Source organism: Ictidomys tridecemlineatus, chromosome 13, assembly GCF_052094955.1.
Source record: "Ictidomys tridecemlineatus isolate mIctTri1 chromosome 13, mIctTri1.hap1, whole genome shotgun sequence".
Lineage (NCBI taxonomy): Eukaryota > Metazoa > Chordata > Mammalia > Rodentia > Sciuridae > Ictidomys > Ictidomys tridecemlineatus.
Genome location: NC_135489.1, coordinates 25,075,892 through 25,094,883, shown reverse-complemented (window position 1 = coordinate 25,094,883; position 18,992 = coordinate 25,075,892). Strand labels below are relative to the sequence as shown.

The following is an 18,992-nucleotide window of genomic DNA, read 5'->3' as shown; positions in this document are numbered from 1 at the left end:
GCAGCCACTGGGCATCAGGAAGCCTGGTGTGAGACCTAGCTCCACTCTCTGCCCAGGGGCTTAGCCTGGAAAGGGGGCCCAGCTTCCAGGAGTCCTGGCTTTGCAGTGTCAGCGAAGGAGCTTGGTTTTACCTTGAAGCTCTCTTCATGGTTTTGTAGCCTACAAGACTATGGTGAGGGAAAGAGAACTGGTAGAACCAGCTCTGAGTCCCCGGATAAGCCATCTGCTCTATTTCTTTTACTCGCAAAGTCATGGTTAATTTTATGTGTCAGCTTGACCAGGCCAGGGTATCCAGATATTGGGTCAAGCACCAAAAGATGAGTAAACTGTTTTTTAGATAAGATTAACATTTATATTCGTAGACTTGGAGTAAAGCAGATTGCTTTATGTAGGGGGGCCTCATCCAGTCAGTTGAAGGCCTTCAGAGAAATAGACTGACCTCCCCAGAGGAAGAGGGAGCTCTGTCTCCAGACAGTCTTTATCAACCCCAAACATCCCCCTGGTTGTCCAGTCTTGTCAGATTTCGGACTTGCTGGCCCTAGAATTGCACACAGACATGTGTGCATACACACGAACCTATCGGTTTTGTTTCTATGGATAGCCATGATTAATACAATGTGGTTGGATGAAGTCAGTGTTTGTTGTTCAAACTTGAACCCTGAGGGTCTTAACCCAGGCGGCACATTAGACACCCTAGGAACTGTTGGAACACTGGCATCCAGATCCCAACCTCAGGCCAATTGAATCAAACTCTGGGGACACTGCATGGGCATCAGTGTCTTTGAACACCCCAGGGCCTCCACCGGTGTAGACTGGGCTGGCGACCACATTGAACGCACACCCGAGTCACTTTGGAGCTGATTAAAAATGCATATTCCCCGGGCCCCTTCCAGGACCTGCAAATTGGAACCTTTGTATGGGCTCCTGTTCCATACAAAGCTCTCAGCACATGGAGCAGCTGCTGTTAAAAGTTTGAGAGCCCTGGGCAGGAGTGGGAGAGGCCAGCAGGGCCCCGTGATCCAGGGACAGCTCTTTTCAGTGAGCAAGAAGGACTCAGCATCCTCCTGTTTCCACTGGGGGCATGCTGTGCCTGCCAGGGAGGCCTCCTTCACTCCTACAGAGCGTCTGTGGCTGCCCACCACCTTGCTGTCCCCAGCCCCAGGGCAGGGCAGGGTGGGGCACAAGCAGGCACTCATGCATTTCTGCTGAGTGAATCCATGACACACTGTCCCATCTTGGGCGCCTCCCCTAGCCAGGTGTCTCTGTGAGTGCTACGCCTTCCCTCTTGCCCAACTCCATCCCTGTTGGCAAAGGCCCTTCCCTTCCTCCTTGTCTCACCTCCTAGCCATTGTCCAGGGTCCTGTGGACACCTCTGCCTCTGGAAGATCTTGCCCAGCTCTTCTCTTCCCTCCACTGTCTCTAGTCATTGCACAAGAATGGCCTAGTCAGGCCCAGAGAACTGCCCCATAAGGACACCTCATGGCCTTGGACACCCAACAGGAACCTATATATAAGAGCTCACAGCTCATGTGCAGGAAATCCCCACTGGTGGTCAGCAAAGGCTCAAGTGAGCAAGTTAAACTCCCGCCCCCATTTATTTGGAACCTCTGCCCTCAGGACCAAGGTTTTGAGCTGTCCACGCATCACCTTGAACCCTGTTCTTTCCAAGGCCAGGGTGGTGCTCTGGGCCACTGCAGTGTGGGGCTCCCCAGAGCACTGAGAGTGGAGCAGAGGAAGAACACTCTGCTCTGTCCTTGGGAAAGGCAAAGGTGAAGGGCAGGAGGAGCCAAGGTGGTGGAGCATAAAGGAGATCCGTTCTACTGCACGGTAGGGTGACTACTGTCAGCATTAGTAGGTTGTGTATTTCAAAATGACTGGAAGAGACAGTTTTGAATGCTCTCACCACAAGGAATGGTAAACACTGGAGGCCGGAGATGTGCTAAACACCTGGTTTGATCATTCCACGTATATACATGTGTTGGAACACTACACTGTATCCCATAAATGTGTCCAGTCATTATGTGTCAATTATGAAGCAAAACTAAGGGGGAAATGATTGTTCAACTTGTCACCTGAACAGCAAGCTCATACCAGGTTTGCAGAAAGATTTTAAATTTGATATTTTTAGAGAAATCATTAAAGACTTTTAAAAAAGCCAACCAAAGCCCTTCCTCTTTATAAATATATTATAATTTTCCTACTGTGTTTGAATAAACCCCTCGATGGGAACTAAAAAGGCCTGGGAGTTCCATAGTTGGGAATGGCTTGGGGCTGGGGCGGTCTGGGTCCTGCAGGGAGAGCCCAGGGACAGAACGTGACGGGCACTCTACTGGCCCTTGATCTTTTGACGAGGCTGCCCAGAGCCCTGGAATCAAGGACCCATTTCATAGGCAAGACCGACAGTGCTCCTGTGTAGGGAAGCCAAGACCCCAAACCAGGTGACTTCAAGGGGCACCAAAGTAGTGTCATGGGGATAGAAAGGGACTCACCTCTTTAATCACTCAACACATGGTTTTAAGGAGGTACCCTGTGCCAGGCACTGCCAGGCACACAGCAGTGAGTGGAAGTTTGAGCACAATGAATTCACAGTCCAGTGGATGAGGGATGGACGGTGCCATCTTGCTGGACCAGAGGCAAGAGAAGGAAAAGGAGGAGGAAGCTGTCCCCTCCCCAGTGGACATCAGCCAAGGACTCTGCAGAGCCTGCCGCGTCCCAGTACTGGGGCTTGCAACAAGCAAACAGTCAGGGACCGAAAAGGGGACAGAGAATCTCACTCTCTGTGGGAAGTTTGTGGCAGAGGTATTTTTAGGATGGCAGAGGGTGGGAGGTATTTTTAGGATGGGCTGCTCTTCCTATTACTCCTCGAACCCCCTCCCAGTGGGGAAGGGATGGAAGATGGCACTTGGGGACAGGGAGGTTGTCGGCTTGCCATACTCTGCAGAGGAAGGCAAACTAGACTTTGACCTTGGGCTGGGGCCCCAGATGTTTGACCCCAGCCAGCCGCCTGCCGGCCTTCCCCCCACAGCCACTTCCCTGTGGGAACTGGAGTCTGATGCACCCTTCCCCCCCGTCCAGGCCACATCCCCTCTCTCCCTTCAGGACGACCCGAAAGGGAAGTTTATAAGAGGAAAATGAATGAAAAGGATCCTATTTAACAGCACATACTGGGCGGAGGGACTTCCTGACAGGAACCAATGTGGAAACCAGGCCCAGTTTGGCCATGGAAAACTGGTTTGGCTCAGAACTGGCCAGAGTGGACAGGAGACCTCGGGCAGCTGTACGTCGCAATTAAACTGACCTTGTCCAAGTTCACTTTCTTTCTTGTTCCCTCCAAGCAAACAGACACTATAATAATCTGCATACCACAGCAGGAGAAAGGTACCTTTTGCTTTCTTTCTTTTTTTTTTTAATCCAGGGGGAGGGGGAAACCCACCATTTAGGTCACAGAAATGGATGGCAAATCGGGAGCAGATGTAGGCAGATGAGCGGGCCAGGCTGAGCAGAGCCGCTGCCACCAGGCGCCCAGCCTGAGTCACCCGGGCAGGGAGGGCGGGCAGCGGTGGGCAGGGGTGGTTATCTTTATTCTTGGGTTTGGGTGTGGGGCACAGCAGGAAACAATGCAAACAGAAGATCCTCAGGGCTGGGACAGGCTCAGGGCTGGAGCAGGTACAGACAGGCTCCCAACAGGCTGCTCTTTGGGCCCCAGAATTACCACAGGTCCAGAAGGGAGGGTTTCCTCCTACCCTACCTTCCTCCCCCCTCCTCCCCACCCACCTTTGCTGTTTGTTCCTTTTACTCAGGGCTCGGCCTGGCTGTGGCTGTCCAGTCAGTCTCCACCCCGGCTCCCCACCCCCTTTCTTTAAGAGCAAGGCCAGGCCAGTGACTGGCAGGGGAGGCCTGGTGCGGGCATTTCAGCCCCTGTCCTGCCTCTGGGCTTCCATGCCACGTTCCTGCACGTCGCCCACCCCTCTACTCTCTTCTCCCTTGGCTCTTGTCACTGTGATTTGTCTCTTGTAGGCTCCCTCGGGTGAAGTGCTGTCCCTGCTTCTCAGGCCCCTGCTGGGCCCCCGTGGGTATTCAGCCCCTCTGCAGACTTTTCTAAGATCACCCCACACCAGGCATGGCCCCCTGGAAAGAGAACTCTCAGGAGCAGGACCCCCTGACTCGGTGACCTCTGGCCCTCAGTAGTAGGTCTGGCACATAGCAAGGCTTGACAGGTGCCCTCGTAGGAATGGATGAGGATCACTGGACCCCAGGGGAGCCCCTGCCGCCGCCCCAGGAAGCACAGCAGGGTGGCTCACTCACCCAGCTCACCAGTGCCGCCTCAGGGGCACCTCCTAGAGTGAAGAGGAGGGCTTTCCTGACACCCTCAGGCCAGCTACAGCCAGGATTTGGTTTGGGGCAAAGTGACCTGGTTTTTCCAGCCCTTATGAATCTTCTGGAGATAGAATGTGAAGAAGAGTGAAGGTGTTTTCTCCAAGATACTCTTGATGGATCAAAGCAATGTTTAGCCAGAAGGTCTCAGGGCCCTGCAGCTGGGAAATTGAGGGAAGAAGCACCATCAAGGTCCCCTCCTGCCAAAGTCCTTTCCATCCAGTGGTGGCTTTTTATTTATTTATTTATTTATCTATCTATCTATCTATTTATTTATTTATTTATTTAGTGTGTGTGTGTGTGTGTGTGTGTGTGTGTGTGTGTGTGAGACACGTGACAGTTATTAACATACTGGCACTTTTTTTTTTAATTCTCGAATTTCCGTTGACCCTTTGACCTCTCTAGTTAATTAAAATCACATCTTTGCCAGCATCAAAAATAGGTCATCTATCAAAGTGCTCAAAGAGGAGGAGCGGCACAAGGTGCAAGAAAAGAAGAGAAAAGGGGTGTTTGGCAGTTTCCCCAGTCTTGGGGCCTCTGAGCCTTCTCCACCCCACTGCGCCCCCACTCCCACCACCCAGCAGTACTGCAGGCGCCTCAGGAGGTGTGCGGGCTGGATCGCAGCAGCGACAGCGTGCTGGATGGGGTGCACACCCGACAGCCTACTCAACAGACTCAGGTTCCCTCCATTCTCTCCCCTTTCAAATGTGCATTTTGTCTCAGGGGAGACAGGGATACAAGTCCCCAAAGGGGCTCCCTGGTGTTCGCTGCAGCGCCCTGTATTCCTGTCCACAGAGGCCGGAGATGTGACAAAGCACTTCTAGCCCTGTGCCCTAGAAGGACAAGCAAGATGGAAGTGGCAGCGGCCAGCCCAGCGAGGAAGGAGATGCGAAAACCTCCGCAGGATCTTTTGATCCTGGGAGCCCCTGAGCTGCGCTTTTTCCCCACGGAGGCTTGGGCGAGGTCACCGCTCAGCAACTGCATAGTTCTCCTTGACTCCGCCCCCTTCTGGCTCCCAGGCTGGCAGGCAAGGGCTCCACCTGCAGCTTCAGGGACAGCAGGAGCCCTCGGGCCTGCTTCCAGGTGGGGGAAGGGCAGGGGACTCCTTTCTGCCTTTGCCTAGCCTTGGTGATGTCCCGTCTGAATGTCTGAAAGGGAGAATGGTGGGTTAAACCGAGGGGCCTCGAGGGGCCCACCTGCTCAGTGGCTAATCCCTTGGCACCTGCAGAAATCAGACACTCGGTGGAAGACGCCCCATCCTCCCACGCCTGCTCCCCGAGAGCTCCAGCTCTCCTCTCCAAACTGAACACATAATCCACCTACGTGCACCTAGGAAGGCACCTGGCATGCAGCACCCGAAACGTCGCTGCCTCGCCCAGCACAGCTTGGCTCTGGCGCATGCGCAGACAAATTCAGCAAATGGTCCTGGAGCCCTTTTAGGGGACAGGTCCTGGGTTGGTGCTCAAGGCAAGGCGATAGTGGGACCCCATTTAATGAGCTGCTTCTATGTCCTGAGTACCTTGCTGGGCACTTTACTCCTGTGGCCTGATTTAAAACATTTTTAATTTAGGAGGAGGTTGAGGCTCAATATCTGATGGCGAGAATAGACAACAGGTTCTTTATACATCACCATAAGGCTCAAGGTGGTAAAGGCTTGCAAATGTAAATTAGGAAGTGCAGGGTGCCCAGAGGAGGGGGATGGTCAGGGAGGTTTCCTCTGGGGAAAAAGGGTGGCCACAATAACGCCCAGCTCAAGTGGTGAGGGTAACCGCCTGAGAATGTGTAAATGGGACATTTTTTTTTTCTATATTCAGACAATATCCAGGACACTGACCCCAAGTACTCCCTGCTTTCCAAGCACCTTGCCAGCCACTGCCATCGTGGTCTGCTGGTTGCCCAGCAACGGACTTCTAAAGCAGAGAAAGCACAGAAACCCAGCAGGAAGCAGAGTGCCTGGCTCTGGGCTGGGCAGGAGCCTACTGCAGCTTCCTGTGGACCTGTATCCTCCTGGACCACTGAACCTTTGGGACAGGTATCATGATGGCTTCACAAAGGGATCCTCTGGACTATATGTCGGAGCCAGAGGACTCAAAATGCACTGCTCAGCTGAGGACCTGCAGGGTGGCAAGAGTGCACAGTCTTTGCATCTCTTTCCAGAGCCCTGAGCACCCTCACTTTTCCAACCCATCTAATTAAATTGGGGTGGGGGGGTGCTTCAACTCGGCGCCAGCTGGCCCCCACTCTCTCCTTCACATCACCTGTGTCTGAACTCAGCCGAGGCAGCACCTAAGAGCCCTTCCAGCAAAGGCAATAGGAACAGCATAGAAAGAAATCTACGATATATCTTTAAAAGAAAAAAATGCATGTCATCTTCTATTGGCTTTTTATTAGAAGGCAATCAGGCTCATTTCTTAAAAAATCAGAAAATCCTTGGTGGGGAAGGGCACAAACTTTTAATTGCAAGATGAATATGTTGGAAAACCTAATAAACAGGATGATATCGCAGTTAATAATAATTTATTGTACACTTGAAATTTGCTAACCTTGTTTCTTTTATTAACATAAATACACATATTTATGGGGAAAGAGTCGATCATAAGTATTGTCACCACACAAGGTGATGATGTGGGTTGGGGTGGTAATTCAGAGGGTGTGACAGACTTGGTTCTCAAGGAGAACACTCTGCTGGAGATTCTGATATGGAATCTTCCAGTATCCTCACACCCCAAACTCCCTACCTGTCATTGAGGAGCGCTGCAGTAAACACACAAAACTGGGGGATGAGGAAGAATGGGTGGGGCACATCCCACGGAACCCAGTGATGAGTCTGAGCCTCGTCCTGGGCCTGGCATGGAATAACTGCTTCAAATGGGCAAACAGGTGGGGCAAGAAAGGACATCCAGGGCACACGAAAACCATACCAAAGAGTCCTGCATTGTCCAGAGGTAGATAGAAGGCGGTGGGAGATGAGCCCCCAAAGACTTAACAGTCAGCAACAACAATGGCAGTGACAACATTGCAGAGCACCCTGGAACCCAGGCACCGTGCTGGCTGTCTTACTCGCCCTGTGGCAGGTGGTCTTCACCGTTTGAGGTGGATCTCATCATTGCCAGCTCTCAACAGGCAAGACCAGGACCTAGGCTTGTGTGATGTCCCACTGCCTCCCTAGTGGCCAGGGCGAGCCCCTCAGGAGGCCTCACCACAAGGCTCTTTCATTCCTCGGCCTTCCCTGCTTACCTGGCAGGACTCCAGCTTGAACTTAAGCTGCTTCCGCCCAGAATTAAAGCGCACCTGGCATATCCAGGAGGGCCTGGGAGCCAGGCGGCAGAGCATCTGTTGGCTGAAGCAACAAATTGCCTCCAACCATGGCTCATCCGTCATAATTCTAACATCCATTCATCCATTTGCTCATTCATTCATTCATTCATTCAGCAAGTCAGTCATTATTAAGCACCTGCAATGTAGCAGGTCCTGCACTGGGAAAAGTCTTAAAGGGAAAGAGCCCTGAACGACCCCGAGGTGCTGTGTGTTCCACTGAGGTCAGACAACTGTACTCACCCTTCTGCAGCAGAAACTCAGGTGGCAGCATAAAAGTGTGATTGTCTGACTTCTGCAGATAACACAGTGGGGTCCTGGAGCCTCTGCTGCCCCCCAAGATGTCCCCCTGGCATGGGTACCATACGGGCAGCAGTGGGTCAAGTTGTGGGCACTGGTACAACTGGCCCCAGCCTGGGAAGAGCAAGCTAGAAGCTACAGGAGAATCAGTGTTCTCACACCAGAGAAGCAGAAAGAGCAAGGGACGACTGTGTGTTCCTTCCATGACGTCCCACATTTGTCCCCAGGGAGGGTGACACGGGAGGCACAGGCTGTGCTTCTGCAATGGTTATGACGGGTTCTAGGGTTGTTTTTCAAATTGAGGTGAAATTTATAGGACACAATTAACCACTTTAAGTGAAGACTGGGTGGCATTTGGTTCATTCACAATGTCAAGGGATCACCACCTCTGTCTAGTTCCCACCCCAAAGGGAAATCCCACACCTGTGAAGGCGCGTACTCTCCGCTCTTCCGCCCCTCTGCCCAGCCCCCACCAACCTTCCTTCTCTTAGTGGATTGGCCCATTCTGGGTATTTTATATAAATGGAATCACACAATATGTGACCTTCTGTGTCAGGCTTCTGTCACTTGGCTTAATGTTTGTGATGTTCGTCCACATTATAGAGTGTAGTAGGACTCCATCTCTTTTATGAATGAAGAATATTCCGTTGTATGCATACTCCACAATTTGTTACTCATTTACCTGTGGATAGATACTTGGGCTGCCATGTACTCCACATGGTGGGGCATGATGTGGCCCCCAAGCCCTCCTGCCTTAGAAGGCTGTAGGGGATGGAAGGAGGGGCTGTGGCTCTCTTGCCAGGGACGCCAAGCAAGGGCACCTCCACTGGCAAGAAAGCCCAGTCCGTGGGCCAAAGGGCTGCTGTCCAGGGCCATGGGGTTGGGAAAGTCGCTCCTCAGCCTTCAGGTCCTCTGACGGCAGCAGTGAGGTGGTCCTGACCACAGACTGCCCCTCAGGAATAGGGGAAGATGACAGGGCTTAGGTATCTCGGTATCCTCACAAGCCTGCTGTGATAGATGAGAAAACTGAGGCTTGGGGTTAAGTGACTTGCCCGAGGCCCAGAGTAGGTTGCTTTGGTGGTGAGGCCATGTGCGCAGTTCCCATGCCCCCTACTCCCAGAGAGGACCTAGTGCCATAGACTGGTGCGGAGAAGAGTCTGGCCTGGAAGTCAGGCCACGTGTCCTAGGTTTGAATTTCACAAACTGGGTAACTTTCCCACCCTGAACCTCCTAAAATAAAAATGCAGGTACTGGTGGATAAGACCAGAGTTTCCCAAACAGTTTCTAACTAGAACCCTCTATACCATCTTTCTTTATGACTGGGATATAAATCCCTGTGTGCATAAACCTGAAATAAGTTTTACTGAACAGTCCTACTCTAACGGCACACGAGGCACCTTGATATCTTCTACTCTATTCTACTCTCTCTCTCTCTCTCTCTCTCTCTCCTCAGCTGGAGGTGATGACATATTGGATTGATCAAATGGCCCATAATGGAGGCTTACACCTTCAGCATGAAATGCGCTGCCGTAAATGGACTGGTTTCCACGCTGCCCCCCAGAATTAACATCTGAGGGTGGCACTGATGCCAAACGAAAAATCTGTAGGCACCTCCCCCTCAGACCTGCTTTCCTCCTCTCCTCAGCCCTTTACGGGCTCCCCTCACACACCCTCCCCCACACACACACAGAGGAAGGAGGCCAAGCAGATGCTACATGTCTTTCCCCTAAAGATCACACTGGAACCATTGAGAGGGACCAGACGGGCTGGCAGGCCAGGGTTCTGCCTCTGCCCTGCTAAAACAGCCCTATTCTGTAGGTCATTTGCTGGGACATGGACTGTGTCTTATAACTGAATGCTTCTCTGTATTGGAATTTGTCATAATGGGGCTTTACTGCCCAATCTAGCATCTTTTTTCGGAGCCCTGAAAAAAGATGAAATGAAAGATGTTCCCTGATGCTGCCCGTGTAGGGAGATCCCTTTATCCCTTCTGATTTTAGCATCCCATATCAGAACCTTACTCTTTCCACTTATATATCCCTGCAGAAAGGAGGGAAGGCCTTTGGTGGGCCTGGGACAGGAGCCTGAATCCCATACAGCAAGGAGAGACTCATGTTGGTCCAAGCCGCTCTCCATGCCCACTCCTGCACTGGGGCGCTCTACCCCTGGGCTGCATCCCCAGACTTTTTTATTTTTTGAGACAGGGTCTTGCTAAGTTGCTCAAGCTGACCTCAAACTTGAGATCCTCCTGCCTCAGCACCCTGAATATCTGGGATTACAGCACATGCCGCTGTGCCCGGCTGAAGCCATCCTTTAAATACAACCTGGAGTGGACTCTCCAGGTCATCACAAGAAAAACTTGTCCCCCTTCCTGCCCAGTGGCTATGCAGGGTCTCCCCATGGGAGGAACTTTTTGTGGCATGAGGCCTCCTCTGTATCCAGCGTCCTTGTCCATTACTCCTGACTGAATGGTCCATGGTGCTGAAGTGCAGCATCGGGAGGTGACCAGGGCACCAGGGCACCAGGGCACGGCTCCACCAGGCACATGGCAGACAGGGAGGAAGGTGAGAGGGGCTGGGAACGCCCCAGCCAGCTGAGGCTCAGTCTTCAGGGCGCCTTGCCCTGGGGCAGAGGAAGGGAGCTGGCAGCCAGGAAATGGAGGCCAGGGCCCAGCGAGGAAGGCGGTCCTGCCAGACAAGGTGCTGTCGCCTGGCCGCGCTGTGTATTTCCACACCCCCCCCCACCGTGGCCTTGAGTGGGCAACTAGCCGTTTCACTGCCACATTCCCTCTTCAGCTTGGGGCGACTCCGAGGAGTGGAGGCAGGTGGCTCTCCAGCCTCGCCAGCCTCCCCTCACTGGTCACCTGCTCCTCTGAGCTGACTCCACTGGGGCACGTCTGCATGTCACTGGGGCATTCAACACACGCCTGGAGCCCACAGTGTGCCATGGGGGAGTGACAGACTTGGGCCCACCACGCTCACCAGGCCTCACACTTGCTCATGCCATTGCACATGCCCCCTCTGAGACCAGAGGCACTGCAGGGCCTCAGGGCACAAAGAGTGTGCTGCGTTTGAAGACCCTGGGCAGAGCGCAAGGAGCACCCTGTGGAGGGATGGTAAGTGGGATCAGGAAAGGCCTCTGTCCCCCTTAACCTTGCCTAGTGACTTCCTATGCCTCCCCAGTGGCTGAGCCCATAATTCCACAATCAAACCTTATTCCTTTGGGGTAAGCCAGACCTGGTCTTTAGCTCCTATTAAGAAGCTCAGGCCCCCGGAAGGGGTGTCGTTAAATCTTATCAGTCAATTATATCTTAGAATGCACCAGTTCATTCAAATCAGCCCAGCTGGGCTCCAGGGCCTCCCCTGGGTCTGGTCCTCGGTTGGCCCTTTAGAGGTGAAACGGCAAGGAGACAGTCCTTGTTTCAAAGACCCCAGCATCTTTCCCCAAAGCAGGATTGGGAGGCGAAGATGGGAACGTCCACTCCCCACCTGTGCCCGCTCAGCCCTGTGACGCTCACCCAAGGGCCTCCGCACCTTTCCCCACCAAAGAAGTTGGTCACCAGCTAACAGATGCAGAAGTGTACTGCTGTGGCAGAACAGGTGTGAACTGCCCGGGAGCAAAGCTGTGAAGAGGCGGCCCCCAGACATAAGTGCCCAGGAAAAGGACAGGGAGGTCAGCACCGTCCACAGACACTGTTTACCCAACTACACCTCTGAGAAGTTCAGCCACGTGTACCAAGGACAGTGAGCCTGTCCTGCCACAACCATCTACTACCGCCCACAGGTAGCTATCAAGATTGTCTCCATGGCTGAGGCCCCTGTGGAATTCTCTCCAAAGTTCCTGCCCCCCTCCCCGTGAGATCTCATCACTCAGTGCTACCTATAAGCACCTGAAGGTGGTGGGCAGTAGTCTTGACATTGTCTGTCCTATTCTCCCCATCCTCAAGGCCAGAGAAGGGGAGTCCTGCTCTGTGTGGCTGAGCAAATGGCTGAACAGTGCCTCATTTTCTCATCTGTCAAATGGGAAGAATTATAACAAAACCCTTGTCCTAAGACTATGTGAGAATCAAACGAGGTTGTGATATGAAGACAGAACAGAGCCCTCCTGGCTGGCTCCCTTCACGTCGGCTGCTCTTTTATCTCACAGTAAAAATCTTCAAAGGAAAATGGAGTACTGACCACGCAGAGTGGGTTCTGGGATCACAGCAAATCTTGGTGGTCACATGAATGTTTGGGACCTTCATGTACCCGTCCCTGCCTGGTGAGGGGCCCTGCTCATCTCCAGCAAAAAACTGGGGTGATTCTGGCCCTGTGGGAGGCCTCTGCAGGGCTCCGGGCCTTTCTCCGGGTCTTATCCAAGATTCCTGCTGCTACCTAACCAGGCCCAGTGTCTCCGCTCGAGATCACTATGGGCCACCTGTCCTTTCTACCGGCACTGGTCTACTCTGAATGTCACTGGCTGATTCATCTTCCTGGTAAACAACCTGGATTGCATCTCTCTCTTGCTCAGGTCACCTTTGATGAGTCCCCACCTGTGGCATACAGGGCAATTCCTTAACCTGACATTCATTTGCCACCTACCTCTCAGCCCTGATTCCTGACTTTTCCTTATCTCATTACCATTCCCCAACATGGTAGCCACAGCAAGCTCCCACTGAGTCCTTAGACAGTGCCCTCCCCTCTTCCACATACATTATCTCATTTAACCCTAACAACAGCCTCATGCAATAGACATTATGATTACCTCCATTGCACAGATGGGAACCTTAGACACACAGAGGTTAAATAATGTAATCAAGGCCATACAGCTGGGCCATGGGAGAGCTGCGACTGAAATTCAGAAGCCAGGTTCCAAAGGCTGCATTCTTATCTACGGTCCCATAGGGCCACACCCTGTGTCCTCTAACCTGGATCACTTTCTGTTCACACACTGTGCACTGTCCTGCTGCTCCCTTGAGTTCATCCTACCTTCAGCACCTCCAAATCCACTCCCCTCCATCACAACGGAGCCTGGCACAGCGTTCACGTAGAATGAGTGCATAGAGCCTCAGTGCGCAGAGAGGAACTGACTCCTTCAAGCCAAAGAGTTGACCACAGTGCTGCCTTAGAACACGGTTCCTGCTGGTTACGGAGTGGGGGACCCAGGTCCCTGCACTCACAGTAAGTTATGTTCTTATTCTCATTCCTCTCTCACGTCTCAGATTGGACTCAAAGTGACTACAGCTGCGACCCTGCATGGTGCTTGCTAATACAGGACTCAGGACTAATGATTGGCAGAGCCCAAGAGAGAAACTGTCTCAGATTTTTTCTTATTCCCAAATGGCTTTAGCCTCTTCCCCTCTTTTACTTAATTCTCCCATTTCTAGGATTTAAAGCTACAACTTACTTTGCACAAAGACCAGAACAGTAGATTTATAACTATTCCAAAAGGAACGTATGCAAATACGCAAGTCTGTGTGATTGGCGTCCTCAACCCTCTTCCCCCAGGGTTTACCCCAAGCATCCACCTCTAATCAAATATTGATAAGACCACGGTCGTCCAGGTGTCAGTGCTAAACAGGGTTAGGGAGAGAGAAGTGGTTACAATAAAAGCATAAAGATGAGATTTGTGACTTCTTTTCATCTCACAGTCTAAGGGGGCACAAAAGAATACACACCCAGAAAAAGTACTTTGGCTTCTACCAAGTAAATCTGATAGTCTGAAGTTGGCCCTTCAGGAGCATTAACAGGGACACATGGCTGAGTTGGGCTGCCAGAGAAACTGGCCTTAAAGGATGGACAATAGCTAGGAATGAATAAATTAAAGGCAGAGAAGGGACTGGAAATTCTGTCAAAACCAAATCAACAAATAAGCAAATAACAAAAGGAAAACTCCCATGATAATAGAAACAAAGAAGTGAATCAGGCGACGTGCTCAGCCTATCAGGGGGTTTCATTTTGGTTGGTGGAATAGATTGACAGAAGGGAACCATGGTTGTGGACTTGGCAGTGAGGAGGGGGCAAATCATGGAGCTTCGTCAGGGCCAGGCTGAGGAATCTCACCTCCACATGGCAGGCCATGGGCAGCTGCTGAGGACATTTAGATACAGGAGTAATTAGTGGAAATCGCAGTTCACCTGGTGGTGACCTGCACACAAGCCCGGTGCACTGACCACATGGGGAAGAAAAGCATTTTGAAAAGATGAAAGTCATCCCAGAGTGGTGGGGCCTGTCATCTGAGCTGCTTGGGAGGCTGAGGCAGGAGGATGGCAAGTTCAAGAACAGCCTGGACAACTTAGTAAGACCCTGTTTCAAAACTTTAAAAGGGCTGGCTGGGGGTGTGGCTTAAAGACTGAAGTCTCAGCTCCATTATTCCAACTAATTATCATCATATTTCTGCCCGGGGCCCAGACTTGAAGAGTCGAGTTCTGAGATCAGGGCTCCAGATTTCTAGTTTCCCCAACTCCTCAGGTGACTGATGCATACTGCAGCCGGGTTGTCATCCTGCACTGGGCACAACCATCACCTGGGGATCTCACTAAGCTGTGGCTTCTGACTCAAGAGGCTGGGCTGCGGCCCCAGAGCCTGTTCTAATCAGCTTCTAGGCCAGGCCTATGCTTCTGGTTTAAGGGCAACCCTTGGAGCGTCAAGGTGATAAAGAAAGTTTTGTTGTAAATCTAAATAGTTGTTCTCCATGCTAGGAACACCTCCCACCACCTTCTACCTGGCTACTGAGGCCTAATTAATCCGACCCCCTGGAGGCTTAGGTATAGTTTACAATCTTCCTGGGCAAGTCTACTGATCAGGTGGGGTAGAAATCTGCCATCCCATAACTCTGCAAGGTAAGCTCTCCCCTCTCCCCAAGTCAGCCGGGAAAGTCCCATGATTCAGAACTGGGCACAGGTGGCGGGAGTGTGGGCAGCCCTAAGCCCTTCCCACCCATGGCCAGCAGCTGGTGCCCAGGAAGGTTCCCATGGGCTGAGACCCAAGCATGGAGAGTGACAGGACAACAGCCCCGGCCAGAGACAATATGTGCTTTTTCCTATGAGAGAAATTAAAAAAAAAAAAAAAACTTGGGTTTTCTCAGGTCATAAAAGGGGGAGGTGAGATGGCATCAGGCACGAGGCCAGTCACAGGACTGTGTCTGCTTACTAACGTATGAAGGGGCAATGGCACGTGTGTTCAGCAGCAGGAGCTCTGCCATGGCTCTGGCTTGGGCTACCCTGCCTAGTCCTGGGGTTCAAATCTCTGTCTAAGTGAATTCTTTGCAACATCACCTGCAGGATTCTAGGTTTAATCCCGCATTTCCCTGAACAGCCACAGTCCCCTCTGGTGAATCATGCTGAACTAGCCTCACGGACTGCAGGGAAGGGCAAACGAAGCAAGTCCTCTTTCTGCTATTTCTCTACCCTCAAAGCTCCTAGCAGGGCTGAGCATGCTCAGTAAAGAGCATCAAAACAGGAGCAGAAGGTGGAAGGTGAGTAGTGGAGCTGGAGGAACGGAAAGAGGCCAAGATTATGAGTTGAGTGGGATGTGGCCTGTCTTTCTGGGTTTCGCTCCCCTGGTCCTTTCAAAGCCTCCACCTCCAGAAAGGTTGGCCACGAAGCCTGTTGGCTGCGGATGGGTTTCTGGCTGCCTACCCGTGCTGGCCTCCAACTATAATCAAAACCAGGCCCACCCTCCTTCCAGTCCCCTTGCCTTCCCACCCTGACCAGCGACTCCGTTCACGGCGTCCTTTCCTCCACAGACACGGCTGTGAGCCCCAAAGGGAACCTCAAACTTTTTACCTGCTGCCACATTAAAAAGGTAAAAAGCAACATGTAAAGTAAAATTTAGCCATAGATTTTAGTCCAATATCCAATATGTTATTATTTTGAAATGTATCAATAATGAGGGATTTTTTTTTTCCCCTCCTACCAAGGTTTTGAAATCCAGTGTGTACGTCACATTGGCAGGGCATCTCAATTTGGAGTGGCCGCATTTCAGATGCTGGATAGCCAGAGGCAGCTCATGGCTGATGCATTGGACAGACCTAGACTGTAAGGAGCTCCCAGGCAGGAAGCATGTCTGAGAGCCTCAGACTCGTGGGCTGTAAGAGATGAAGGAAATTTTAGGGCCACATGGTCCACCTCTTTCTCTCTTCAGGTGAGGAAACCGCCTCAGCCAGGAATGGGGAGAGACTTGCTCTAGATCACCTGGTGCCAAAGGGTCTAGCAAGGCCAGAGGCCTAACCTCCCAAATAAGACCCTAATGAGAGTAGCAAGTGTGAGGCACTGGGTTCGATCCTCAGCACTGCATACAAAACTAAGCACATAAATAAAGGCATGCTGTCCATCTACAACTATAAAAAAATAAAAAGAAAGAAAGAAAAGACCCTAATGATCTTTTCTGTGTGCTGTTTTATTTCAGTCTATGCAGGACGACTCTGCCATCCCAGCCATCAAGGCCCTTAAGAAAGGTGTCAACTGACATTGCCCAGTGATACCTTCTGTTTATCCCTCTTGGCAGGTCCAGTGCTCTGAGTATTCACACTTAGAACAATGCGTCCCTCAACCTCCAAATCCTCCAGTCCTGGGAGAAGCAGTAGAGAAATGGGGACACAGGAAGAAGGACCCTTGACCAAGAAGGGTATAGATGTCAATCACGCAATTTGTGACAGCAGAAGCCAGTGAGGGATCACTCATGCACTGATACTGCAATAAAGAGGCAGCCATCCATCCCAGCAGCCCCCAAGTGCTTATCTCTCCATGGTGGGTCCATGCCACCCACCACAGAACCCTGGCTGGGTTATAGCAGGAGTGCCACCTCTAGTTGCTAGACTCTGGCATCAGTCGACACTCATTCTACCCCCTCTGCAAAACTACTGAATGCGTTCTAAACACTGAAGGTGACCGGCCTCTCTCCAGTACACCCCAACATCTCTGACCCATCAGCTGAGCTGCATGCCCAGGAAGGAGCCCAGACCAGCAACTGTACTTGTTATTGTTGTTATTTCACAGTGGATATATATCTCTACTGATGAAATAGAAGTACAAAAAGAAAGCAAACTGAAGTTTTCATACAAACTAAATCAACAGACTAAAAGGTGAGTTATTACAAAATTTCCTGTTGAATTAGTTATGGATGAGATAATAAAAACATTAGACAGTAAACCAGAAACCTAGGAGGATATTGCACTCAAATAGGCTTTGCATATGTCTTTAAATTCTTATCCCAATAAATCCATTCTAGAAACCACAGAAGATTCCTATGGGATGGTTTGTGCAAGAGCAATAATGGGGGACCCCAACTACTACACCCATCTGCAAATGAAAGGTCTTGACTCATCCCAATATTGATGGAGAAATGTACATTCACATTTACAAGTTAAAGCAAGTTGTGTGAGTTATTTGTGTAGCTTTGGCTTCTGATCCCTGCTTTTAGTGACTTTCTAGTCTGGCTGGCTGCGGGTTTTGATTGTAGACTAAGACTGACTAGGTCAAATTTTTCTGAGCCTTGCTGCTGGGGGAGAGCCCATGGTATACAGCTGGTCTCCACTGAACACTGGGCTTCGATATATGCAGGGATTTTGAATGCTCACAGGGACCTTGTATTGGTCAGAGACCAGTCAGAATCAGATAATTCATCAGTGAGAATTTCACGCGGGGCGCTCAGCAGTAGGAACTCATGATTAACAGCAGAAGCTGCTGGAGTATGCAGGGGACAGTGTATCACCAGAGCTGACTTGAGGCTTCCCAGATGGTGCCAGAACCACAGTGGGGGCCATCTGGGGGAGACTGAGGCTACAAAGCAGGCACAGCCATGGCAGAGATGCTGTCAGATTTACAAGAGGTCTAGAAAAGCAGCTTCTCCCTTCCTCTTGCCTCTCATGAGCCAAACCCAGCTCAAAGCCCACTGGCAAGGGGGCCCTGCAATGTGTCTGGTGGGTCAGCCCCAAGCTCTCCCAGCAGAGAAGAAATCTGAGGTCATCTGAGGGCAAACAGGCCAAGGACTGGCCCAGATCTCCTGAAATCCAGAGAGTCCCCACTGAATGACTCAGAGTGGAATTTAAGACACTGCTAAGGCTGAGCAAGGAAAAGTGAATATTTGAGGCTGGAGCAGGGAAGGGCTGTCCTCCTGGTGCCCTACAACTGTTCTCCGTAAAGGAATCCTGCTCTAAGGCTGGTCTGGAGGATAGCAATGGGGGAAATAGAGGCCCAGAGATTGATTCCATTGAAAGTGCTGAGCTCAATTTCCTGGGGGAGTCAGAAAAAATCTCATTAGGAAGTGGTGCTGGGATGCACCTTGGTTTTTTAAAAAAAAAACAAATTAAAGCCTTTTTCCTTTTTTTGATAGTGGGGATTGAGCTCAGGGGTGATTCACCACTGGGCCACATCCCCAGCTCTTTATTTTTTTTTTTTTTTGTATTTTATTTAGAGACAGGGTCTCATTGAGTTGCTTAGGGCCTTGCTAAGTTGTTGAGGTTGGCTTTGAATTTGTGATCCTCCTGCCTCAGCCTTCCGAGCTGCTGGGATTACAGGTGTGCACCACCTGCGGGCTTACACACTCTTTAGGATTAATAGGCTTCTAGTATATTATGACCCAAATCCAAAGGGAGGTTCACTTAAATTGCATGCAATCTCCTGTCCAACTTTTATCCCAAAGTCAGATTCTCTGCACCCGATGAGCACTGTGGTGCTGGCTGCCTGCCTAGTGGACCCCCTGGCAGAGCCCTTCTCATTTTCTCCCTCCAGCGTTGAGCTCATGTGCAGCCATTTTGGTGACCACCATGGTTGGAGGTGGTGGCATGCCATAGTTGTAGCATTTGACTAGCATCTGGGGACTTTGCTGCTTGTTATCACCAGCTATGTGTCCGAAGGCAAGTCACCGCACCTCTCTGGGTCCCAGGCCCTCTTCTGTAAAATTAGGGAGGTGAACACACACTACGCATTGTGGGGTCTTCACTCTGAACAATCATCTTGTCCTGCAGGTTTCAAGTGGCAGAGAAGACGGGGAGAGATGGGGTAGATGGTAGATTGAGTCTAG

At 51.2% G+C, this 18,992-nt stretch overlaps 1 protein-coding gene and 1 long non-coding RNA gene across 3 annotated transcripts in view; one reads left to right on the top strand and one right to left on the bottom strand.

Moving 5' to 3' along the window:
• Nucleotides 1–18,992, bottom strand: part of Zbtb7c (zinc finger and BTB domain containing 7C) — a 321,065-nt gene that overhangs the window by 38,537 nt on the left and 263,536 nt on the right. The gene's annotated exons all lie outside the window — the stretch shown is intronic.
• On the top strand, nucleotides 3,121–6,908 carry LOC144369795 (uncharacterized). Its single transcript, XR_013429571.1, has 3 exons — nucleotides 3,121–3,378; nucleotides 4,805–5,053; nucleotides 5,170–6,908. It is a non-coding gene; the product is annotated as an uncharacterized LOC144369795 (long non-coding RNA).